The sequence below is a fragment of the Macaca mulatta genome, chromosome 5, assembly GCF_049350105.2.
Source record: "Macaca mulatta isolate MMU2019108-1 chromosome 5, T2T-MMU8v2.0, whole genome shotgun sequence".
Taxonomy (NCBI): domain Eukaryota; kingdom Metazoa; phylum Chordata; class Mammalia; order Primates; family Cercopithecidae; genus Macaca; species Macaca mulatta.
The window spans coordinates 123921276-123946663 of record NC_133410.1 but is presented as its reverse complement, the minus strand read 5'-3'; the positions used below and the strand labels follow the sequence as shown (position 1 = coordinate 123946663).

Sequence of the window (25388 nt, the reverse complement as noted above, 5' to 3'; positions counted from 1 at the left end):
TTCACATGACTAATCAGAGAAACAAATTCAAATTGTTTTCATATTGTCTATATAGTGCTCTGTCGATATGTAATATTTCATTAATATTTAATTCATTTTAAGGAATAGAACCTAGAATTTACCCTTTAAGTATTATCGTTTTGTAATTTTCTTGTAACTGTTTTTGTTTGTTTGCTGGAAGGATAAATGTCTTTTCTTAAATGGCCTCTGGGTTTACTGTTATTAGCAAGCCTTTTCTACTTCAAGATTATCTTTTAAATGGTCCATATTTTCTTTTCATAATTTTACAGTATAATTTCTTTAACGTTTTAATCTTTTAAACAATCAGCATTTATTTTGAAGGAAAGAATAACAATGACATCCATCTTTATTTTTAACCAAATTGTTAGCCAGTCTTCTCAACATTAGTTATTTAATATCTCATCATCTCAATTATTTGAAATGCCACCCTCACAGTCTGTTTCTGAATTCTATTCTGTTCCAATGATCTATCCATCTCTGTGCCAGTGCCAAGAATTTTATTTTACATTTTTATATTTGGAATGTTAGATTTTATTACTTTTCATTTTGGGGATTCTGTTAGTTACTCTTATACTTAGTATATTTTTAAGGACTCATCTTTTTTGGTAACTCATCAATGGTCATTTACTACCAGTACCACTACTTCTTAAGTTATGAATATTTGTGTATAAGGTACAGAATAAGCCTTCCATTTCACTCAATACAGGAATTTAGAAATTGCATCGTCTTTTACAGTAGGCCAGCACTGCACGCACGTTTCTCCACTAGATGGCAGGACAGGAAAGGAGCGATGTCTGGGCTCAACCTGCTTACATGCCCAAACCCCGACTACCTATATGGGTATAGGGGAACCTACACCAAGGGGAAAAAGTGACATTTTCAAATTGAAAAGAAAATGATCACAATAAGGGACCAAATACTGAACTGGAAATCAGCAACACTCACAGGCGCTCTCCCCGCTACATTAGAATGAATAATTCCATTCCTATGCAACTTGAGTAACGGATGTCTACCTATACTTAGCTATAAAGTCTATGTTTTTGAAAAGACAACCTCACAATAAAAATAATCATTTTATCTTCTTGTAGGATTAACTCATCTGTTTTAAGTCTTTTATGGGAAAAGTTAGCATAATAAGGAAATATGGATTAATACGCATTCTATTCCCCATAATCAGATGCTATATGTTAAGTATTTGCATTTATTTTAATGATCATAATCTGGATAGACACTGATTTGTTTCTAGTATTGCCAGATTTCTTATCCTAGAGTAATTATATACCAAATGCCTTGACTGGACCACAGGAAGAATGAAGCAGTGAGGGGTGTGTTGTCCTCCCATGTCCCTCCATGTGGTGCTGTCCAGCATAAGCCGGTAAAACAGCCTAGCTCTGTGAGGCTGGAGACGGGGCAGAATAGAAGCTAAGCAATGTACCAGAGTGAGACTCGGGGAGCAACTACTCCCAAAATATAAAATTTTCATTATTTTCAGGTAATGTTTTGATATTAGGGACATCAAAGAATGGAAGATGGTGAAAAAATATTCAAAGAAGTGGAAAGCAAGATCTTGAAACTTTTAGAGAAGACAATCATTGGGTAATGCCTTCTTAAAAATATACTCTGTAATCCCAGCACTTTGGGAGGCCAAGACGGGCGGATCACGAGGTCAGGAGATCGAGACCATTCTGGCTAATACGGTGAAACCCTGTCTCTACTTAAAAATACAAAAAACTAGCCAGGCGAGGTGGCAGGCACCTGTAGTCCCAGCTACTCGGGAGGCTGAGGCAGGAGAATGGCGTAAACCCGGGAGGCGGAGTTTGCAGTGAACTGAAATCTGGCCACTGCACTCCAGCCTGGGCAACAGAACCAGACTCTGCCCCCCCCCAAAAAAAAAAAAAATATATATATATATACACTCATCCCCCTATCCAAAAATAAACAAAAATTTTTTACTCATTGTGGTCAATGTAAAACATATCCCAATGCAAGAAAATCATAAGTAGCTTCTTAAAAATGAGCTTCAGAAACAATGCAAAAATAATTACAAGTTGAACGGTGCAAGCCCACCTCCATCCTTGCTATCCTGGATTATGAGGACATCAGAGTCTTTCAGACCTCTAGAGAGGATAACAGGTCTGAGGTGTGGGGACACACTAGGCTGTCATGTTTGCACTCCAGATCTCTCCTGATACCAGCCTGCAACCCAAACCTACTCCTTTCTCTCCCCCAAGAATGGGAGCCTTGAGAAGGGGCCAGCACAGTGGAGAAACCTATAACACTGCATCCTTTGTTGGCCCCATCCATTCTGAGGAAAAGAATGCCTGGACTGTGAGAGAATCCTACACAGAGATGATAATGGGAGATGAGGGGGGGTGGGTGTTGGAGTTCCTTTTCTTATTCTCAACACCAACATCAATAGGCCTCTTTTCCCATTTAATGTTTCTGATATAAAGAATGTTCTGCTTTAGTCAGGTGGGTTGCAAAGAATTTCATTCTGCTAAATTTAGTAGGTAAAATGATAGTGAACATTTTGATATAAAATGCTTTTTAAAAAAATATTGGGATATCAAATGTCATCTCTGACTACTGCTAATATAGGTAACCAAGACTTATTAAACAAAACAAAACAAAAAGCACTTACAATATAAAGGTCACCATTCAAAATAAAAATGCACCAATCATTGTTTTCTCTGATTTGTTTGGCAAGAGGCTTGCTTCAAACCCCAATTCCACAATTTGCTGTATGATCTTAATTATGCCACCTATTCTCTCTGAGGCCCAGCTTCCTCATCTCTAAAAATACTTACGATACTTTACAAGGACACTGCAGAGATTAAATGAGATTAAATATATAAAAGTGCTTTCTCAACTAAAAATTATGCTGTTCTTTTCCCTGGCCATGATATCTGATAAGTAATACACAGATTATGGACTGAAATGATAAACACATTGAGAAAAGGAAAAAAAAAGTTCATTCTGCAACAAGATATTTTTTCTCAGTTATATTTGTTCACTATGTTTTAGATTTTTCAGAATAAAGCTGTTTAAAATACATAAATAAGAAGTAGTGCAAAAAGTGTTTACATGCAGCATCAAATCTAGTTTTCAGTTTTTCAGAAAACTCAAATGATTTCCCAGATCATCTAGAAGGGTATAAACTACAATTATCCTACAAAAGCGATAAAGATCAATGTCAAGGCAATGGTTCTATTTTTTTAAATCTCAAAAGATGCCTTTAACACAGTGAAAATTCAGGAGAATGAAATAAGCAACCAGAAGGGTGTATTCATTTCCACTGAGATTCTGCAGTATCGGTTTTTCTTCATTGTGAGCTTGATTAATTTTGCCAGTACAGTTACAATTAAAATAAGTAAGCAAAATTTGAAACCCTGAGTTGACTTTGAAAAGCTAAATTTTCAAGGTTCTTAAGACCTTCAAGGAGCTGAACACAAGCAGCAGGGACATCCTGAGGATATGATGATGGCAAGGTACTGAGGAGATATGGAAAGTAACCATGAGATAGAAAAAAAAAAGACAGAAATAATAAACGGAGGTGAAACTCTCACCAGAAAAAAAAAAAAATCACTACAGAAATGACATCTAAATCTTTCTTATGTTACAAAAGAAAACTGATGAATGGACTCGGAAACCCACCTAATTTGCTGGGTCACTATTTGATAAATGATTATTTGATAGCCATGACCAGCTGCTATGTGCCATATCTGACACTTGGGACATATCAAAACATAAATAAACAAAATGTTCTGTCTTCAGAGAGTTTATATTTTTTAATGAGGCCATACCTAAAGTAAGTAGATATGGGAAAATGAAGAGCAGATAAAGTATTGAAACCTGGCCTCACACTCATCAGGTACCAATATTTTATCTACTCTTCATTCCCCCAAATGCAGCCTGCCATTGGGTACCTGAAACTTCCTCCGCCCCCCAGCACATCAGAATTATTTACCAAGATCGCAACAAAGTATCTCCTCTATTGTTCTCCCCTGTGTGACCTGTTCTTTCAACAGGGCACCTACCACACTTCTTGTAGCATGTGAGTTTATGCACAAGACTTTTGTTCTCCTAGGTGTGAGATGCAGTAGATGCTCAACACTTATTTCTTTTAATAAATCAAGAAAGCTAACAGTAATCTAAATCTTTGAAAGGATAAACAATAAGTACACTGCTTTATTTTGCTGTTCAGTTAATTGGATACATAACACTGTCTTTTCCCTAGAAATTAAAACAAACTATTGAGCACTTTAAAGAAATGTCTCCTTTTAAAAATCAAGCTTAGCTACTAAATTATGTGACCTACATAAACAAAAGAAAGGTAGACTTGCTAGCTAATCTGTCTGCCTTCCTTCTTTCCAGAAAAAAAAAAAAAAAAGCAAAAAGAAAACAACCAACATTTTTTTCATGATAATCAGTATTACGCCATAAAGACAGAGATTGATGAGAAATATTTACATAGCTTCCAATTCTGATTACCAAGATAAAATCAGTAATGTGACAGTGAAGAATTCTTGTACGTAACGCCTTAATCAAATGATCAAAGTGGACATCATCAATAACGAAGCAAATCAAAATCATGTACCAGCTAATCAGATGCCATATGCAGAATACAGCACCCCTTCTGTGATATTCCTGTAAGGATGCATAACCTGAATCCAACTACGAGGAACATATGATAAACCCAAATTGAGGGACATTCTATACAACAGGCCGATATCCTTCAACAACATCACAATAATGAGAATCAAAGAAACACTGAATAAATGTTCAAGAAGAAGGAGCCTAAAGACACATAGCAAATAAAGGCCACAGATAATTCTGAACTGGATCCTTTCCTTATTAAGGACATTATTAGGGGATCTTACAAAATTTCATTGAGGTGTAAGACTTAGATGGTAGTAATATATCATTGTTCATTTCCTTATTTTGATGGTTTGTATTGCGATTATGTAGAAAAATGTCCTCAAGTGCACAAAATGTATATCAATGTTTTGGAGGGTGACAGGGTATCATATAGAAATCTTATTGTCAGATGGTTCTGCTGAAAAAGAACTTTGAACTGAGTTTGCAAATTTCCTGTAGATTTAATATTGTTTTAAAAATAATGTATTGGGGGATTGTTATATTACAAAAGAAAAATTAAATAAAAAGAATACAGCTTTCAAGTTAACAATTCCACATGAGAAACATGGTTTACTATCAACAAGCATTACCATCAAGTAACAAATGCCACCACCTAGAATAAGCCCCTGGAATCAATAACCTTTGTTTCAAAACAACTTATGTGGACTTCCTTTTGTCTTTAAAAGCTTCCCCTTACTTCAGACCCCTCAGATGCATCCATGGTCTGCAACAGCATGCATATCCAGCATTGCAGACCCTTGCTATTTCCAAATAAACTGTTTTAGAGAAAAAACACACAAAACAAACAAAAACAAATATCCCAGGATTCTGGATGATGCAAACTAAATAAATAAAAGTTTATTGTGGAAAAATCTAGATAATAGATTAATTTTTATTTTTAAATTTAAACTTCCCTCCATCAATTTCAGCATCTGAATAACATAATGAGCTGCAAGTTACTTCAAACAAACAAACAAACAAACAAAAAACCTAGATACCGGGAATTGGTAAGTGGTCTATTTGGTAAAAACAACGTAGGGAAACATAAATTATTAGTCATACTTGAAAATTATAAAGCCATAGAAAAAGACATAGGAATTATATTATGTGTCAGACTGTATGTTCCCATGAACAGCTAAAGTAGTATTTCCAGTCCCACATGTGCTTTCACAATGTCCCCATCAAGAGGTGCTATGTCCACACTGTATAAACTTGGGCAGCTAAGCCTTGGTTGACTCACAACTTCTCTGTTCAATTGATTACAGAAGAAATAATCCTATGTGACTTCTTAGGTTAGATCATAACAAAAGATACACTTGACACCTACTTCTCTCTCTTGCAACACTCACCCTTCCTTTCCAATCACCATGCTATATCAGTAAAGAAAGCAACATGAAGACAAGAGTAGGTGTTACAGCTAATAGCTCAACTAAGGTCTCAGCCAACAGCTAATCTTAACTGCCAAACATGAGAATGAACAAGCCTGAGGATGATTCCAGCCTCTAGCTCTCAAATGTTCTAGCTGATTCCCCAGACAGTATAGAGCACGGAAAAGTAGTTCCTGCTATTCTGTCTGAATTCTTCACCTGTAGGTATAATAGATGGTTGCTTAAACGTCACCAGGGTAGATTTTACAGCTCTAGGGACTGAAATGTCTCAATGCATCTTCATTTGGTTTCTTTCTCAAGAGTCATAAATGGATCTGAAAAACAGCACTAAGAGATCCACATGAGGTCCCTAACATTTCTTTTTCTCATAAAGATCAGGGAGAATAGAACATAACTGAATACCTACTTTGTGACTTTAAACCCATTAAGTTATCTCTTCTAAGAAAATATGAGAGTGGATAAAGTTGAGGCCCAATAATAGCAAATAACCTACTTCTAATCCAATAACCTATGGTCCTCAACAACACTTCAACAAAGAAAATGTAATACTTATTGAGTATATTTCCAAAATAATTCTGGTAGCTATATTCCCTTTTGAAGTCCACTGATATTAGCAACAAAGACAGAGAGTAGTGCAGATCTTGTTTAACCTGTACGCATATTCATTTAATCCATAATTCAATATCAGTTAACAAACTTTTACCGGTCACCTTCTATGTGCCAGGCACCAGGTGCCAGGAATATAAGAGAGCAAGATATAGTTTCCTCCTCAGAAGTTCATAGTCCATTTCAGATTCATGAGCTTTATTAACAGCACATTAATACTGCCTCTGCCCTATTTCCTAACTGAAGACTGGAGAAATAAAGAGCCTGAAAATAAATAATAAACTTTCCAAAAATGCACTTACATTAAATCTCTGTAAATTATAACCCAGTTTTATCTTGATTTCAGAGTTGAATTTCTAAAGGAACAGTTTACTGTTAGGCAATTAAAGGTTGCACACCAACATTTCCAAACCAATTAGAAATACATTTATAATCAGTTAAATTATGCCAAAACTTCATTGGCAACTAAAGAATCCATTCTTAATGAAAATTTCTCTTTTTCTAATGTAATATTGATATTTAGCATCTCTAAATTATACATCTGTATAGAGAAACAGTAAGTGCAGGACTTGGCTAAAACAGGTCAAGTTCACATAATTTCCAGGGTAAAACACTCAAGTAGATCCTTCCAGGTCAATGACAATATCAAAGTATACTTGAGTCAGCTTCTCTCAAATGCCTAATGTAGTATATATAAAGCTAGACAAAGACCACAATATGCAATAAGGTCATATCCTATGACTATGACCTCATGGATATTTCCATTAGCTTTAGTGTTTCTATCTTATGAGCATGAACAGCATATATGTTCAAGGAAAGAGAAGTCTTTTAACTTTTATGGGGTAAGTGACTATATAGACTAGAAAACTAGGAACTGATCACCCCTTCTCCTCCATCTCACTCCCCACGTTTCATAATCTATTTCTACAACTATTCAGGAAGTAAACTCGTTTGCAACAAAGTCAATGATCCAGAAGGGTATGGGCAATGGTGCATTAATCCTGGGATGAGTGACTTGGTCATCTCAGGGAAAGCTTTTGTACCTTGGGCAGAAACATGTAGAGCCATGGTACAGTGACTGCTAGACTATGTACTCTCCCATGTACTACCTCATATAAAAACAATTTAAAAATAAATCTTATTCTTTGCCTGCATAAACAACAAGATCAGAATAAGATAAAAATCCTAATTGGACCCAGCAAAGACTCCAACATTAGAATGAACATCAGTTATCAAACAGAGCTATTTGGGGTTGCTATGACCCTCAGCCTCCCCTAAAGCAGCTGACCTGCCAAGAGCACTCTTTCATCTCATTATATTCTATAGAGCCAATTCTGTGGAACTAAAATTTGGATTTATGTGCTCTTCTAATCCTTCAATACCATGACTTTTTTCCATTAATACAATTTATCACTATGCTCACAGAGAAGTCTGTAATAGAAGTATATCTTTGAATAAGCAGCACAAAATGTACTTTCTCACCAGTTTCTTTTTATCTTAACTCCTAGTCCCTCTCATAAAAGTTCACTTCCCAATGCCAACCAGTTTAGTTTAAAAGTCCTATTAAAATACTCTCCATTCAATGCCAATGCTCAAGTTCTCTACACTAGCTACTCAAAAAAAAAAAAAAAATATCCATGAGAAAAATCTTGAAATTTTCATTGGTCCAACTACCAGTTGACGTCCAAGGTCTTTCTGTTTCTAACTTCCTACTCTGACCAACACTACACTGTTCTACATTCCCTTAACTTATCCCACCCCTGACCACTCTGATGACTTTGTTCACTCTGATTCCGTTTGTTAGAAGTACTTCCATCTACTGAAATTCAACAAGTCCTTCAAGCTCAGCTCAAATGCTACCTTCAACAGAGCCTTCCAGGTCAATTGAAACGCCACTTACTATATCAATTCATGTCTAATTATGCCAAATTTAAGAATTTATCTTATTTGACAGTACTTTATAGCTTCTTTGGTTCTGTTCATATTTGCACATGTGATAAAATTATTTGTATACATATGTCATCTTTTTTTGCAGACTATAAATTCCTTTAATTTCAAGGCATCCAAATAGTGTATTGCCCATAATTTGTGTACACTTAATAGTCATCTGATAGCTTATATTTAATTTTAATTGTTTGCTAAATCAAATCCATAAGAAATTCAACAACTTGTAAGAGTTTATTCAATAATTCATTTGTAAATCTTTTCAGAAATCTATGCACATTTTCCCAAAATGTTATTGCTATACATGATAATTTAGGATAAAGTTACACTTCACTATTTCAGGTATATTTTGGATTGATGATTACTTCAAAAGACATTTGGAAGATACCTTAAGGTCCTGGGTACCACAAATTAATGTGCTTCTAATCCTGGGTGTCAGAGAATGACAGACTCTCTGCATATGCTTAACAGTGAGCATGTTAAACAGCGTATGAATCTAAGATATGTTTGTAACAGAGAGGGCAGGAGGAAAACCCATATCAGTGTATTTCAGCAAGAGGGCAGAAGTGGTGTATATAAGGAAAACTAGTTTGTTCTTGCTTTTAATCTTGAAATTGTCTTAAATTTCACATAAAATTAAAATGAGATGTGAGACTTCTATATTTATAAAAGAGAAACATGTCTAAAGAAAAAAGCTTAAGTAATAATTCCTAGAAAAGAACACTTGAAGTACTTGAAGTATTCCCAATTGTGGAAAAATGGAAAGAGCCAATTGTAATTTGTCAAGTCTTTTCAAGTCAAACTCTTTGCATATTTTCTTGGTGTAGTTTATTTTACTATGTAACTTCACAGGAAACTTGGTAAGAGATACTACTCACTAGAATGAAAATTGAAAAAAATGGGGAAGTAATTTTTCCCTGCTAACTTAACAGCTACAACGAAAACCTATGCTGGCAAAGATCTCAAATACCTTGTCAAGTTCTAAAAATCTGAGTCTAAGATTAGGCAATTGGAGAACACAAGTAAAGAAGGAATGCTAAGTAAAGTAGAGATCAGATCTTTCCAGGATCAATCAAGTAAGGAGTTTTTGAAAAGGCGAGTTTCAGGTAGGGAAGTCTATATTAGACACAGGAAATGGCAGGATGAAAGAGGACGTTTTGGGCAAAGGAAATGACATGTTCTATGGAAAAAAAAGGTGTTGCAGGATAGGAAAAAAACTTGCATACCTGCAGAAGCAAAACCTTTGTATGAAAAAGCAAGAAAGGAATATATCAGTGAAAGAGTAGGTGGAAAGGTTTTTGTTTGTTTGGTTTTTTGTTTTCTTTTGTTGTTGTTTTTTTAACAAAGCCCTGAATTTATGAGTTCATTTTGGATTCCTGTAACCTGAAGACTGATTCTAATAAACTGAATATGCCACAAAATAGATAAAAAACCAATGACCAACAGTCAGAAACATCCCCAGGAAAACAATTCTAAGGAATGGGAAATCATAGTCATAATATTGGACTAAGTATCTCATAAAATATAAGAATACATATATTACACTTTAAATAAAAATTGACAAATTAACTTTAATATATTTGTTAGTTGTAGTAATAGACTGCTTCAGAAGATATGAGGTTTTAAAAAACAGCTCACACCCACTTATGGCTAGTGTTCCATTATTGGAATGCTTAGCATGTGGGAGTTATTTATGTCCTACTGCTCAAGTCATCACCAAGGTCTGATTTTCCACTCATGCAAAAATTCCAAAAATTGCAACCTCCGGTATAAATGGGTTAAATAGATACAAATGTGGAAAAATTCTTTAACAACTGCTATTTGCAAAACGTTCCAGGAGGATAACGTGCAGATAAGATGCTAGGAAAAGATCTCCAAGCTGGAGCCACTGCAAAAGATTTAGCACCTGAGGAGAGGAGAATCAATGATCCTAATACACTTCAAGTCCTCAGGGCAACTGCAGAATCGCCATGTGAGCTCAGGTTGGGTAAAATCTCTGCATACCAATGAAAGTGATTAAAAAACCCACTGATCCAAAACATTGCTGCTTTTAATTAGCAGGTCACATATAATTTTATATCAATGTTTATTGAATTTAAATAATCATATATAAATCAGTATTTCTCAAAGTGGAAAAACAACAAAGCATACCAAAGAATTAATACTATAAAGACATAAGATGAAATTTTAATTTTAATTCATAAAGTTTAAGGGTTTTTTTAAACTAATAAAACAAACACAGATAGGTCATTGTGGAAGACACTTCCTCCACTTCCCTAGTAACAACTTCCAACTTTTAGCTGGGCATACTGCAGTCAGCTAAAGGCTACATTTTCTGGTCTTAGCTGAAGCTAAGTGTGGACACATGACTAGTCAATGTTCTGGCCAATGAGATGTAACAAAAATGCACCATCTGATGGCTAGAACACAGCAGCCATCTTGACTGTGGGGTTGAGTGTGGCACAGGGGACGGTAAAGCAGAGTGTTGAAGGAGCCTGGGTCCCTACTGATTCTCAGCATTGTAATATCACCCTGGACTGCTTATCTCAGAACTTCCTTTATGTGACACAAAAATAAACTTCCACTATGTATAGCTACTTACTTTTTTTTTCAATTATGTGTGTTAAAACATAATCCTAATTGATGCAACCACAAAGAAGAATACATAACAGGAGACTTCAAATAAATCAATAAATGTTCACGCTTCTGATTGACTATAAATAAGGCTAGCCCAGTATCACTCAGATAGGCACACTGATTCCTCTCTGGTGTGAAGTTTTGAGAAGCACTGTAATGTAAATTATTAGTATAATACTAATTTCTGTGTCATTTGAGTTGCTTTAAAACTAGAATACTCTACCCACACTACATTGGCACCCTAGTACCCTAGGGATCAGAAATTGCATATCCAATATGCAATCCAATATTATCACCAGCATCGTTAATTTTAAAGAAAAGCTAAAATTATATTGTGGTAGTAATTTATTTTCCAGTTGAAGAAACTGAAGCAAGTATTAAGTGCTAGGAAGTAATCAGAAGCAGAGTTAGAATTAAGCTCCAGTTCTATGCTGTAGTTCAGTGCCCTCCATCCTAAAATATCAGCATGGTCTTATACTCTATGAAATAATCTAGGCTATTTAAAGTCCCTCTGAAGGATAAAGTTAATAAATTGAAGCAATTTATAAGTTTTTATAAATTTGCTCAATGGTAAGAAATTATGTTGTATTATATTCCCCAAAGTTACATTTCTTTTTCTTCCCCTATATATTTGAAGGAAGGGACAAACAATGATATACATAAGGAAATCTTAATCAATTTTGCAACTGGTAAACACTTTGTAGTTTCTGGTCATTCTTTTCCTTCCTTTAAAAGAGTGTGTTTTATTGCAAAGGAATTAATCTACCCTAAACTCTGCAACTGAAGTTTTAAAAATATGTCAACAGCTTGTTCTTCATAAACATATTCTTATTTAATTATAATCCATGACAAAATTGAAATAAATCATATATACACCAAATCTAATATTTGTGCCATAATGGCAAGATTTAAAAAATAATGCCTTTCCCCAAAACTATTATAATACAGCCTAAACACCATTTATTAAGTATCCTGAATCTGATTTGACTGAAAAAGTAAATAAATAATAGATTTTCTGTGTGTCTGACATCACATATTAATGATACTACTGAATATACATGATCATGCTCACACCATTTACAACCCTTCCTTCCTCACCACAGACAAGAAGTGCATACTCTCCATTTCTCATATGCTTTTGAGTATTAATAAAGCACATAAATGTTATCACATACTGATCTGCTCGGAGTAAGCTCAAACATGTTGGAATGGCATTCTATCCTACACAATGAAGAGAAATAAAGGGAATCAAAACAAGGAATCTTTTATTATAGATTTGAAAAGTCAACTAGGCAAAAGACCTCAGAAGGTAGGTTGAATTAAGTGGGTTTTAGAGTCTTCAGGAAATAAGAAAATCTCTCTGGTAAACAGTACACTGAATTCATATCAACTAACCATAAAAATAAGCAAGAACACTACATTGTCCATGAACTGGAATATCTATCTATGTTCATAAAATGTCTTCCACAGTTCTGTCAATTAACAATCAAGAACAAGGACAAAGTAATAAAAGGATATAAGGGACAGAGGCATGGTGATGCCTAAGAGCCAGCAGTCTGAGTTCAAATTCTGTCTTCTGCCCCTCACTGGCTGTGTAATATTCGCAAATTCCAGTACCCTAGGGTTACTTAGCCTCCTTCGACCTCATGTTCCTCAACTGAAAATGGAGATACAAGCAGTCCTTACTTTCTAGGGATGTTATGAGGCTTGAAAGAGCTAATTCTGGTGACTCATGCCTGTAATCCCAACACTTTGGGAGGCTGCGGTGGGTGGATCATTTGAGTTCAAGAGTTCGACACCAGTCTGGCCAATGTGGTGAAACCCTACTTCTACTACAAATACAAAAAAAATTAGCTTGGCATGGGGGCAGCTGAGTAGTCCCAGCTACTCAGGAGGCTGAGGCAGGAGAATTGCTTGAAGCTGGGAGACTGAGGTTGCAGTGGGCTGAGATAGCGCCACTGCACTCCAGCCTGGATGACAGAGTGAGACTTTAAAAAAAAAAAAAAAAAGCTAATTCATGTAAATTGTTTAGCATGGTAACTAGTATGCATTCAATGAGCATTGGCTATTATTATTTAACTGTCATTGTAAGTAATGACATAAAAGAAAATCAGAAATTATTACTATAGACCCTCAGGAAGGAAGCAGTTGACATCTTTTGTAACATCTCAGGCAATACCACTGGAGACTACTTACAAATTAAAGCTACAGTTGATATATTTTATAAAATCTCTACAGGTGTCAATATGACTTTCTAAAAAGAATAAATTATTTAACACTGAAATTGTCAATCTGTTTCTAGTTGCGTATACTTCTACAAACAGAATCAAACTGCTTTAGAATGAAGAGTTCAGACTAAATCCCAGTGATGGTAACACGCTTCTTTCCCTACATGAATAGTCATGGTTCTGAATTCCAAAAGATTTAGTTCTGTCTCAGTCTCTGAAACTTCACAAAAGCCTGTCCCCAATGATTGTGGAAGTGCATTTCTACAATACTGTGACTCCAACATGAAGGTGGCAGTGGCCTCAACAATTTGACCAAATTGAAACAAAAAATATTGTCATTTCTAGGCATATCAAAAAACACTACATCATATTCATGAATTATCAGCATCACATAGCATGGAAATCTATTTCAAGAGACTAGCCAAGATGCTTTCTCATCTCTGGTTTTGTGAGCGAATTAGACCTAATGCCCTATCCAAGGTTTCCATTGTGTTCAATGAATTAACTTCCCTTGAATGCATCTGGAAATGGTACTACCTCTGTGTCATCTTTAGGAGAACTGAGAAAACAGTCATTCAGATCGTTTTTTGCAGGGTTTAATTCTCCTATGAAACCCCAGTTGTGAAATGCTACTTCTGGAAAATAATTTTTTCATTAAAACAGAAATTACGTCCATGATACTCTTGATGATTATTATCATAATGACAACTTCACTATTTATCACATTGTTTCTATGACATTGAGGCTGAAGTGTTTTATTATGCATATTATATATATATACACACACAGATATATGTATGTGTATATGGATATATATATATGTGTTCATCTGATATACCTTAAATTAGCAGCTTTTTTTCACAGTGAATTTCAAACAAATAAATAGCTAATGTTGCTCTTTTGTTCAAATAAGGATATCTGATTCAGGGTTCTTTTAATTAGCAATGAAAGTAAATGTATAATTTTTTTTTCCCTGAAAGGCACTTTTGTTTTGTCACTAATCAATCCTCTGGAAGTTTTTCTTTAATTATCATATCACATGTAAGTCTTGCAAAACAGTATATTTAAGTATATCCCCTGAGCTAATTCACTTTGAAAGATCAATAAATAGATACTCTGCAGTATTTCTTATTACATATACTACACAATATGGAAAAAGATATTGTGTCTCTGTGCAGTATCTATTTAATTGCTTACATCTGACTTCCCGCTTAAAAATGTACATTATTGTTTCATTCTCTCTTCTGTCTCTCCAACCTAGACAAGCTCTATCTCATAGTGTGCACTCAATAAACATTTGCTAAATCAACAGTATCCTGAAATGTGTAAAATCTCCCTATTTCACTAATCTATCCCTATACAAATCAGATAAGTAGAAGCCGTATATGTGTGTCATATCAAGGCACAAATCTAACAAATCTAGCCTTTGTGAAATTGTCGTTTCCCAGATGACAAGTCACCTTAAGGTCATTGGTATATATTCGATGACCACTTCTTTAGTATAAGCAGGTTTTTCTATGATGACCATAAGAGAATTTTCCTTATTGTCTCTATTTCTCTTTTCATCTTGTATAAAATATTAGAAATTTTAGTACACAGTTACCATTTGTGGTCTTTTTCTAACAATGTGACATATAAGCACAAAAATATTACGTGTAATATGGCATGATGAAAAAAATTTAATCATGCTGTTTTTGAGAGATCCAGAAAACAGGAAAATACTACTCATCTTCCAATACTTTTGTTTTAATGGTTTAGTCTGTTTTAAAGCCAAATTAACTCTATAGTGTCCAAAAACAGTGGTTAGAAATACAGGCATTCAAAAAGACCTGAGCTTGATATCTTGCTATGTGACTTGAATGAAGTTACTCATCTTCTCTTACCTGATAAAGAAAATTAGGTTGTCAATACTTCTTACACTTCACAGGATATTATGAGGATAAAATGAAATAATGCATGTAAAGAACTCAATAATACACCTCCTCATGGTAAGCACTCACCAACCAATCACCACTGGGATTGTTTCAAAGGGAACCTGGTAGTGAAACTCTTGATGCTTATCCTCATTCAAGAAATTTTCCCATGGCTTGCTAACAACTTTTAACCAATATTTGGATTTGTTAATTTTTTTGCTCATTGAATGTTCTTCACCATAAACACAGCCTGAATTCCCCCTCAAAGTTTCCTTATATTTTTCAAACCTTGAAGATGGTTAGGAAGTCTGTCTGTGAATTGCATATGTAGAGTGTTATAATTAATTGTAGTATAAGAATATAGTAGAATTAATTACAGTCGAAGAAGCTGAAAGTAGCTTCAAGGAGCTAATCACCAGATTAGGAATATTAAGACACAAAGATTTGAATGTATAACTACATGTGAAAGTAGTGCCTAAGAATTATAACTTAAGAGACAAGTGGACCACTTTCAGCTGCAGAGGGACCATGCAGAGATTCATGTTGACAACTCCATGCTCAACACACCCTGCAGATATGAGGCACTCAATGAGCATTAACTGAAAGAGATGAAGGCTAGGTGGGATTTTAATAAGCATAAACCAAGGGATAGAACATTTTAGGCGGCAAAAGGCTTGAAAATGCACAGATCACAAATTATAAATTGTATTAATTCATCCATTCAGTGTATGTTTATGAAAGGACTACAATATACCAGGCTCAGGGAGACAAAGATGATAAAATAAGTGCCTACCTCAAGAGGTCTAAATGAGGGGCCACGAACTCATCTCAGTCCAAGGAGGGAAAGGCGAGTAAAATAATCATTGCAATTCAATGTGATATGCTAAAATAGGTTATAGGATTCAGAAAAAAAAACCAAAAACAAAAACAACAACAACAACAACAACAAAATCAAAGGGTCCAGGAAGCTTTCCAAATTAAGTGATGTTAAAAATGGGAAACAGATCAGTTTACCTGAAGTGAATAACTGTGAGGCATAAAATGAGAAGGATACCAATGAACAGGTAGGTCTGACTGCCAGTATCTGATATTCCTCATCTGGTTATTAGCTCCTTAAAGCTACTTTCAGCTTCTTCTATTATAATTAATTCTACTATATTCTTCTGCTATAATAAATTATAACACTCTACACATGCAATTCACAGACAGACAGACTTCCTAACCATCTTCAAGGTTTGAAATATATAAAGAAACTTTGAGGGGGAATTCAGGCTGTGTTTAACATTATTTACACATGGGGTCCCAAAAGAATATTTCTCAAGAGAGAAATGACATAACAAGTGCTGTGTTATCTGCAGATTATTCAGTCATTGTTTTCAGTGTAGATTAGATTCAGAGAAGAAAGGCACCGTGGCTGAAGGGTAAAACCTGGAAAACAGGTTAGTAAGCACTGCAATTGTTCACATGTGAGGTCACAGCAATTTCCAGAAAACGGGAGTGGAAATAAAATGGAACAGAAAAATATAGATGACATTTCTAAGGAGGAACGACCAGTATTTGTTGAGACCAGAAAGAAAGAAGCACTGAGAGTTTGAGAAATGTGTATTTCATTTTTGATGTATTGTGCATTTTAAGAGATCTAAATAGAATATTAAAAAATAATGCCTATGTCAGCCAAAGTGATTCCTTTCTCTAACTTTTATGTAATATGCTTAAAGTCTTAGTTTTTCCACCACCTGAGAAACTGACATAAAAATTACAAATGCATTTATTTGTCCAACAGATTCACTGAGTACCTACTGTGTATAATGCCAAATACATACTATGCTCAGCACTATCAGAAGGAAATACAGTTGGAGTGATTTATCTTTTGTTTGTGAAATATGATCTAAAACAATGCCCTGAAGTTATTTAAAGGCTAACTAGCATTAGCTTCACTCAGAAAAATGTGATAATATATGTTTTCTAATCCCCACAAGTTGCTCTTTATCAGTACCAAATGGAAAAGTACAAAACAATAACAACTTCTCCTGGTTACTATATGGCTCAGTGGTATTTTTTAAAGGATATTTCTATTCCTGCCTAAGTGTCCCAACTATAATTCAAGTGGCTTAATGGGGTGCATTATCATTCCCCAAACCTGTGTAATTATTAAAATTTAAACTTCTGTTTATAGTATTTTTTTCTGTTCTCCTGAATATGAGTGCCTAATTACCTAGAAACCACTGCCATTGACCCGCATCCAGACATTGTTTTTATAACTTAATATAAACAAAAAAGTCAGAGAGCATGTGACTGCGCATATTAAGTCCTGGGCACTACTTCCTTTTTTTTTTTTTTTTTTTTTTTTTTTTTACCTTGGACCTTCACCTACAATTATACAAACTAAAAAACATTAAAATAATAAGAATCAAAAAAGCCTCTGTTCTTCTTTCAAATATCTAAAAAAAGCTATTTCTCATTGTGGACAAAAATAATCCTTTAAAGGAGTAGTTGTTTCTAATTTTGTTCTGATTGAGGTATGACACTAATCAGAGATCACATAGCTGATCTCAGAGACCCATGGATAATAATTCACAAAATAAAAATACCATATTCTGCATTAAAAAGAATTTTTCTAAAATATTATCATTAAACAATTCCACCCTATTTATTTTCTATCACTTTCCCCTTAAGGGCCTTTAAAACAACAATTTTTTTGAAATACATTTTTCTCATATACCAAAAGAAAGCCAAATGATAAGCAAACAAATCCTATTACTTACAAACTAAAACAGCTACAAAAGAGAAAGACGAAATAAATAAAATGAGCTTTTATTTACTGCAGTGATGAGTGCTAGTTTATTCAGCTGTCCATGCTGGGTGATTCAATATACAGCTGCTCATTCAAGTGAAAATATAGGAGGAGGATTCAAGAAGCAAAATAGTCACAGCCTGAGAAGTTGGTAAAAAAAATATCAGGTTTATCTAAGCAGTCTCATATTGGACGAATATATCAAGAAAACTCTACCCCCCAAAATTGAAATCACATGTTAATCTTGCTACAAACTAAGAAATAGCTACTGCTCATTGAGGGCCTAATATGTGTTGAGCATGGCAGAAAATGGTGCTTTACTCACTTTATTATCCCATTTAAACTGCAAAACATCACTATAAAATAGATCATTTCCCTTAAAAATGAGAAGAGAAGACTCAGAAAGTCCCACTATCTCAAAGATACAAATCGCTTAAAAAATAAAAAGTGAACACAGGTTAATATACATTGAAAAAGTTCATGATCTTTCAGCCACACGTTGCTGCATCTGACCTTACAATTCTATTACATACAAAAGGGTCCTGTTAACAATTTTAACAAAAGGAGGCTGTTACTCAAGCATCTAGGTAGCACTAATTCCCATCTCAACTACTTTAGGATAATAAGCCCCCTTTCCTCTTTTTATTGATATTTATTTATATCCCTTTAATGTAAATTTCCAACTTAAAAACTATTGAATGTCAACTTGTAACATCTCAAATTCACTTTTAAAACTATCAGTCACGTTGATTTTATTTTCAGTACAGAGATATATGAAAAAATATAACGTTTACTAACTTTTCCTTTGTCTGTCAAAGTGTAAAAGGAAATGAGAAGATTAATTCAGGCAATAAAAATATTTTGATCTTATAATTTATTCAAGTTTGTTTCTATTTCAGGTTCCAAAAATCTATTTTTTTTTTTCTGTTCCATTTTTCTCTCTCGTTTTTCTCCAGTTTACTACTGAGGTTTACTACATGGGTTACTACAGTCACTTTACTACAATGGTAAATTTCTCATTTTATGAATCAATAAATATCATCAATAGACTAGAGGTCTTCATATCACTGTAATCCTTGCCAGATAAACGTATATGAATAAACCTGTGTCTAGCATCCATTAGGGTTTACAGACACCACAGTTTTTTTTAAACTAACATATTATGAAAATTTTCTAGGTCTAACATTTTCAATTATGAAATAACTCTCTTACAGCGTCCATGAATTGGAGTCTGTGATTGGCTCATTCAGGGCAGTTACCAAACTCAAATTTAATATAATCAAAATTCCAAGTATTGCTTTGATTGTGGGAATAAAAACAAAGTGGAAGCGAACAAAGAGGGACAGATTTCTCCCATAGATGAAAGGGAAGGAGGAAGCTCCTAATGATGCTGTTATTTTAGGGTAACCTTGTCTATAAATATAGTAATGCCACCAACAGTAGAGCTTTTGTGGTTCTTTTAGCAGCAATTGATTACCAAATGATAAAGATTCATTACAAATTATTAATTCAGACTTTAGCTTTAGCTTTTCTGAAGGCTATTAATTTTAACTATTAAATTTAGATATTGCCTGCCAGGTTTTTTTGAACACAGCACATTCAAAAGTTTAGTAGAACTTCTCCACAGAAATACTCTATGACAGATAACAATGACTAAAATGCCACAAAGATCAGAGTTCACATAAGGTAAGACCAGCCTGTCCTTTTGGTGACATTTCCTAAGATAGGTCCTGATATGGTTTGGCTGTGTCCCCACCCAAATCTCATCTTGAATTCTCATGTCTTATGGGAAGGACCCGGTGGGAGGTAATTGAATCATGGGGACAAGTCTTTCCCGTGCTGTTCTCATGATAGTGAATAAGTCTCACAAGATCTGATGATTTTTAAAACAGGAGTTTTTCTGCACAATCTCTCTCTATGCCTGCCACCATTCACGTAAGATGTGACTTGCTCCTCCTTGCCTTCCACCACGGTTGTGAGGCTTCCCCAGCCACGTGGAACCGTTGGTTCTCCATTAAACCACTTTCCTTTGTAAACAGCCTAGTCTCAGGTATGTCTTTATCAGCAGTGTGAAAATGAACTAATACATGTCCTTTGGTGAGATTTCCTAGCATATGTCTTTGAATTAAATAAAATCCAGCTACCTTAGGGTACATCATATGTATTTTTTAACTTTAACACTTAAAAATCGCCTATTTTATTTTGGATGTCAGCTAGGGCCTACTTGAGTCAATAGCTATAAATGTATTCCTCCTGAAAAATATAAGTAGAAACCTGAGAAACTTTTCTCTTCTGAAAAACATATTTTTACATGAAAACTATCAATCTATAAAATCTTAACAGTAAAAAGAGAAATGCATTAAATATGACACTAAACTGAAGTCAACAATTGATGTTTCATGCACCCAATAAGGCATCCATCATCCTGATTCCAGTTCATTGCTTTCATGTGATCCCCTTCTCCTCCAGGCAAGCTCTGTTTCAGGAAGACAATGGTAGGCAACTAAGGAGAAGTAGGTTGACTGTGTGCCAAGTACTTAACACAATTTATTTTGTTTATTGTTTTACAAAAGAACAATTTTTCTCATTTCATGGATAAGTTGAGGTTTTGAGAAATTAAATCACTTTCCCAATGACTTACAACTAGTAATAGTAAACCCAGGATTACAACACAGGTTTGCCTTGTGTGTAAAACCTGTACTCATTCTAGTACCAATCAGCCTCCTTAGGTCATCTCAAAGATGGTTTCCAAAAGGCACCCTGCTCAGTTGTTATGGAAAAGTAAAGAGACAATAAAAGAAGAAAAGGCAAAGCAAAGTAATGGGAAAGATTACAAAACACATATTCATTCCAAATTAAAGGCCAGCAAAACTGCCTTTCATGGCACCACTTTATAGATACATAATCCCATTCCAACTTTTGGCCTCAACTATGCCTAGGTTTAATGGGAATGTGAATGTCCTTATGTTAAACAAGAGAACCAGGGACATCAGAACACCTAGAAGATGAGGCTGGTAATGGCAGGTTCTTCGAGTATCTGACTGGAATAGGTCCTCATACTGAATACATATTTGCTGAGAGAACTGATGAATGAATGAAATGAGTGAATGGAGTCTGATAATGAGTATGGAAGAGAGCCAGAGACTGCTATTCTTTATTTCCATTTGGGTGTTCTTTCACAAATGGCAAGGACATTGGAATCACAGTGAGCTAGAAAACTTACAGATTGTAATCCCAGCACTTTGGGAGGCCAAGGCGGGCGGATCGCGAGGTCAGGAGATCGAGACCATCCTGGCTAACACGGTGAAACCCCATCTTTACTAAAAATACAAAAAAAAATTAGCCGGGCATGGTGTCAGGCACCTGTAGTCCCAGCTACTCGGGAGGCTAAGGCAGGAGAATGGCGTGAACCCGGGAGGCGGAGCTTGCAGTGGGCCGAGATCGCGCCGCTGCACTCCAGCCTGGGTGACAGAGCGAGACTCCATCTCAAAAAAAAAAAAAAAAAAAAGAAAAGAAAACTTACAGATTGCCTGGAAGATCTTTGAGGGCTTTCAGGGCTATGGCATTTTATTTTGTATCTCCAGCATCTAATGGAGTCCCCTGCAGTTGATAGGCACTCAATAAATATTTTCCAATAAGTAATAGAATAAGCCAACAATATAGGTATAAAGGGCTGGGCATTTTCTTTTACAAGGATAAAGTAATATCCTCTGCTAAGATCCCCACCATAATAGGAAAGTCTGTGAGAAATCCTCAGTGAGCTTGGAATGGAAGCTAGAAAATCTTCTGCAGTAAGAGATATGTAAAAATACCAGTCAGGCCCAAATACGAATGGGCCACAGCAGACCTACAAAACTTCCTGGAATCACAAAATGATGTAGGAAATTTATCACCCAAACAAGTAGCCAGTGGGAGGAATTAAACTTTCCAATAAAGCAGAGAACATTCAGCATAATCAAAGATCAGAATGACCTAAAATGTCACTCATGATAGGAGGAAGGAGGTCCTTGCTCTCTGTCACAGGAGATGAGTTTACAAGTGAGACAGTGCACAGTGTCTTTCATGTGGTGACCTTCAATAACTTACTATGGAAAGAAATGAAATGAGCAAGGAAAACAGAGGGAGGGAGGATGGATTAATGCTCCTAAAATTTGCCTCGTCTGGAGTTTTTTTTCCTACTCCTGTCAAGGAGCTTTAGTTACTGGGTTCTCCAGGGGGTCTTGTTGTCAGTTACCTAGTAAGCATTTTCTTAGCACAGATCCAGAAGTCAGGGATGGAAAAACTACAGAGGAACACCCTTGGAACTCTCATGTAAAAAGCTCATAATGACCCTGTTTGTTACTCCCAGGCCCTAATGTCATACTCTTCAGCACCCTATGCTTTCCTTCACAGCACTTCTAAATGTTGAGTAATGGGATTAGTAGTTTAATGAAGGCAAAAATCAAGTGCGTTCTGCTAAATCCTGTCTTCTCAGGAGCTGACACAGTCACTGGATTTAAATGAATACATGATTTACTATTTTTAAGTGTCATTTTTTGGTCTGATCATAATGATAAAAGGGTATTTTTTGCTGTTTTAAGTAAATAAAACAAGCACCACATGTCATTCTAAATGTATATCATATATGCATTCTATGGTAAAGTTAATTTCAAAAAATCTGCCAGAGGTTTAAAATATATTAATCTGGTAGAAAACATGTATGAGGTTACATATTTTAGCCTGTGATTCTGAAGGTTAGTTTAGCCCAAACTCTTTATTTTGCAAATGAATAAACTGGGCCTATCATGATGGATCTCTCTGTTCTGTCAGGTTATTAAATTGTCAGTATTCATTGCTTTCAGCATGCCTGCCTCAAAATGTACTTGCTGTTTTTAACCTTCATAGGCTTGGAAATAAAATAACCAAGCTGTTTAGCAGGTATATAATTGGAATAAATTAACTCTGTGTGATGAAGGCCTAAGGGCAGCTACTGTGAGTCAAGTCAATGTTAGTTCCTGGACATTTGGCATTGATTTTGGTCTCTCAAATGTCTTTGTGACTTTCTTTCTAGCTCTTGGTGTCATTCAGGTAAATGACACTTCCAGAAAAAGTCTGTTTATTACTGGAGTTAATAGAAGAAATGACACCAAAACTCTAGATCTTTGGTTTTCCATTAAATGTTCTCTTAAAAATGCAGTTCATTTTAGAAAATGATGTGTTATATTTTTAAAAATTCATCATGTAGAGTTCCTACATAATGTTGCAATAAGCCCTTGGCCTTTGTAGCAATGCTCTGTAATTTATAGATACTTACAAATATTATTTCAATTGATCTTCAATGTTTTGATATGGACAAAAATATTACTTATCTCGTTTTACAAATAAGAAAGCTGCATCTGGAAAGTTCAGGTGACAAGTTCCACGATGCCAAAGTCAGTCACTGGCTGACATGAGACTCAAACTCCAATCACTTGAATCCCAGAACTCTTCTGTTACCACATGGACAGGTTTGAAAATAATAATCAGCGAAACAGAGCTAGTCTACAAAGGCTAAAATGAAGTGTGTACTTACTGAATTTCAGGAAATCGCAACTTTGTTACTTCCCAAAATGTATATTTCTAAACAAGAACACACACTCAACAAAATATGTACAGTCTAAACAGCAACATGGGATGTGTCCAGCCTATTTTATTCTCAAACCAGAAAAGACATAATTAAACCTACAGGAGGATGTTAAGCAACATGCCAGGCATTGTAGCATTCACTATTACCTGTGAACTCACAATGACTGTGAGAAGTCAGATGCAGCTGAAAATGCTGCCTTACCTCTTTCCTCAAAGTCTGAGCCATAATCACCCGTAGGAGTGGACCATAAAACTGGTATTAGGGGCATTCATATTGTGTCCTCTTAATCCTCTGGAACCATCACCTCTCTGACTTTTACTAACCAGATTATGCTGCTGGTATTGATTCTTCTGACTAACGCCTCACTGTCACTAGACCTCCAATTTCAGTATAAAATATTCACTACTCCTTGAAAGGTAATACGTTAAATTGCTATCAGTCATTAACATATAGTGCTGAATGAATGTCTTTGCCCTCATTCTTTGCTGCAGCTAAGTGTATCTGAGGTTTAGAAACAAAGTAGTTTAAATTTAAGAAAATAAAAAGACAGAGAGAGACAGAGAAAGAGAGAGAGAGAGACAGAGAGAGAGACAGAGAAGGGAATTTTGGAGCCTGAGCTACAATAAGGCTAACTGAGGATGCTACAGCTGGTTTCTGGCCACAGGGTTCCAATGTGGGGTAAAACAAAGCAGAGAGGAGAGGGCAGCGGGAAGTTTGGGGGAAGGCAGAGGGGGCAACAGAATGCTGAAATGGAGCAGAATAGAAGAAAGTGAAAAATAGAGAAATCAAAGGCTAAATAGAAACTTAATTTTGATAAGGTTGGCCATATTTTACAGACATCACAGATTTCTGTGAAAGGATAATATCAAGAAATTATTTCTAGTGAGTTAAAACATTTTGTTAAATATTGCGTGCTTTACACATTCAGCACAAATGGTTATTAATGAAATACTAATGCTTAAAGATTATTTATTTATGGTTCTCAAACAGAAATGGTATTGTATCAACTCCACTGGGTACGCTTTGTCCGGTTTGATTTTCTAATTAGCAATTCTTAGCATGATTAAATGCTAAATACACAGCTGTGTAAGGCTTCAGCTGGTAGTAACCAGTAGTGCCTAATACTGACTTTTTAAAGAGAATAACAAAAGTACTCAAATACTGGATATAAACCTTTTGAGGCCTTATTCCCTATTCAGCTGAAAGAAGTAATCAACATAAGCACTGATTGTATACAATATGTGAATAAAGCTGATATCTATGTATTATTTGTCATTTCTGTTAAAAAGTTATGTGGACTAGAGGGAAAATAAGCCTAGCTTAAATAATGTATTCAGTTGAAATCACATATAGAACATATTACATTGATTTCCAGTAAACTGTAATTTTAAAAGACTAAAGTTATTACTAAGCAAGTCTAGAGGGATAAACTATACCATCCATATCAAAACATTATCAGAATCCCATATGTTCTGAAAAATGAGCTTTTTTGTATTCATATGAAAAGTTGTATACAATCTAGTGCATAAATAACTTATCTTTTCATTTTTACATTATTTCTTCTTGTAACATCTAATGCTTCTAAAAATTGGAAACAAATTCTGTCTTCATAAC

At 35.1% G+C, this 25388-nt stretch overlaps 1 protein-coding gene and 1 non-coding gene across 12 annotated transcripts in view; both read right to left on the bottom strand.

The window, feature by feature from the left end:
- Positions 1 to 25388, bottom strand: part of UGT8 (UDP glycosyltransferase 8) — a 159328-nt gene that overhangs the window by 93240 nt on the left and 40700 nt on the right. The gene's annotated exons all lie outside the window — the stretch shown is intronic.
- MIR577 (microRNA mir-577) lies at positions 3830 to 3925 on the bottom strand. Its single transcript, NR_032622.1, has one exon. It is a non-coding gene; the product is annotated as a microRNA mir-577 (primary transcript).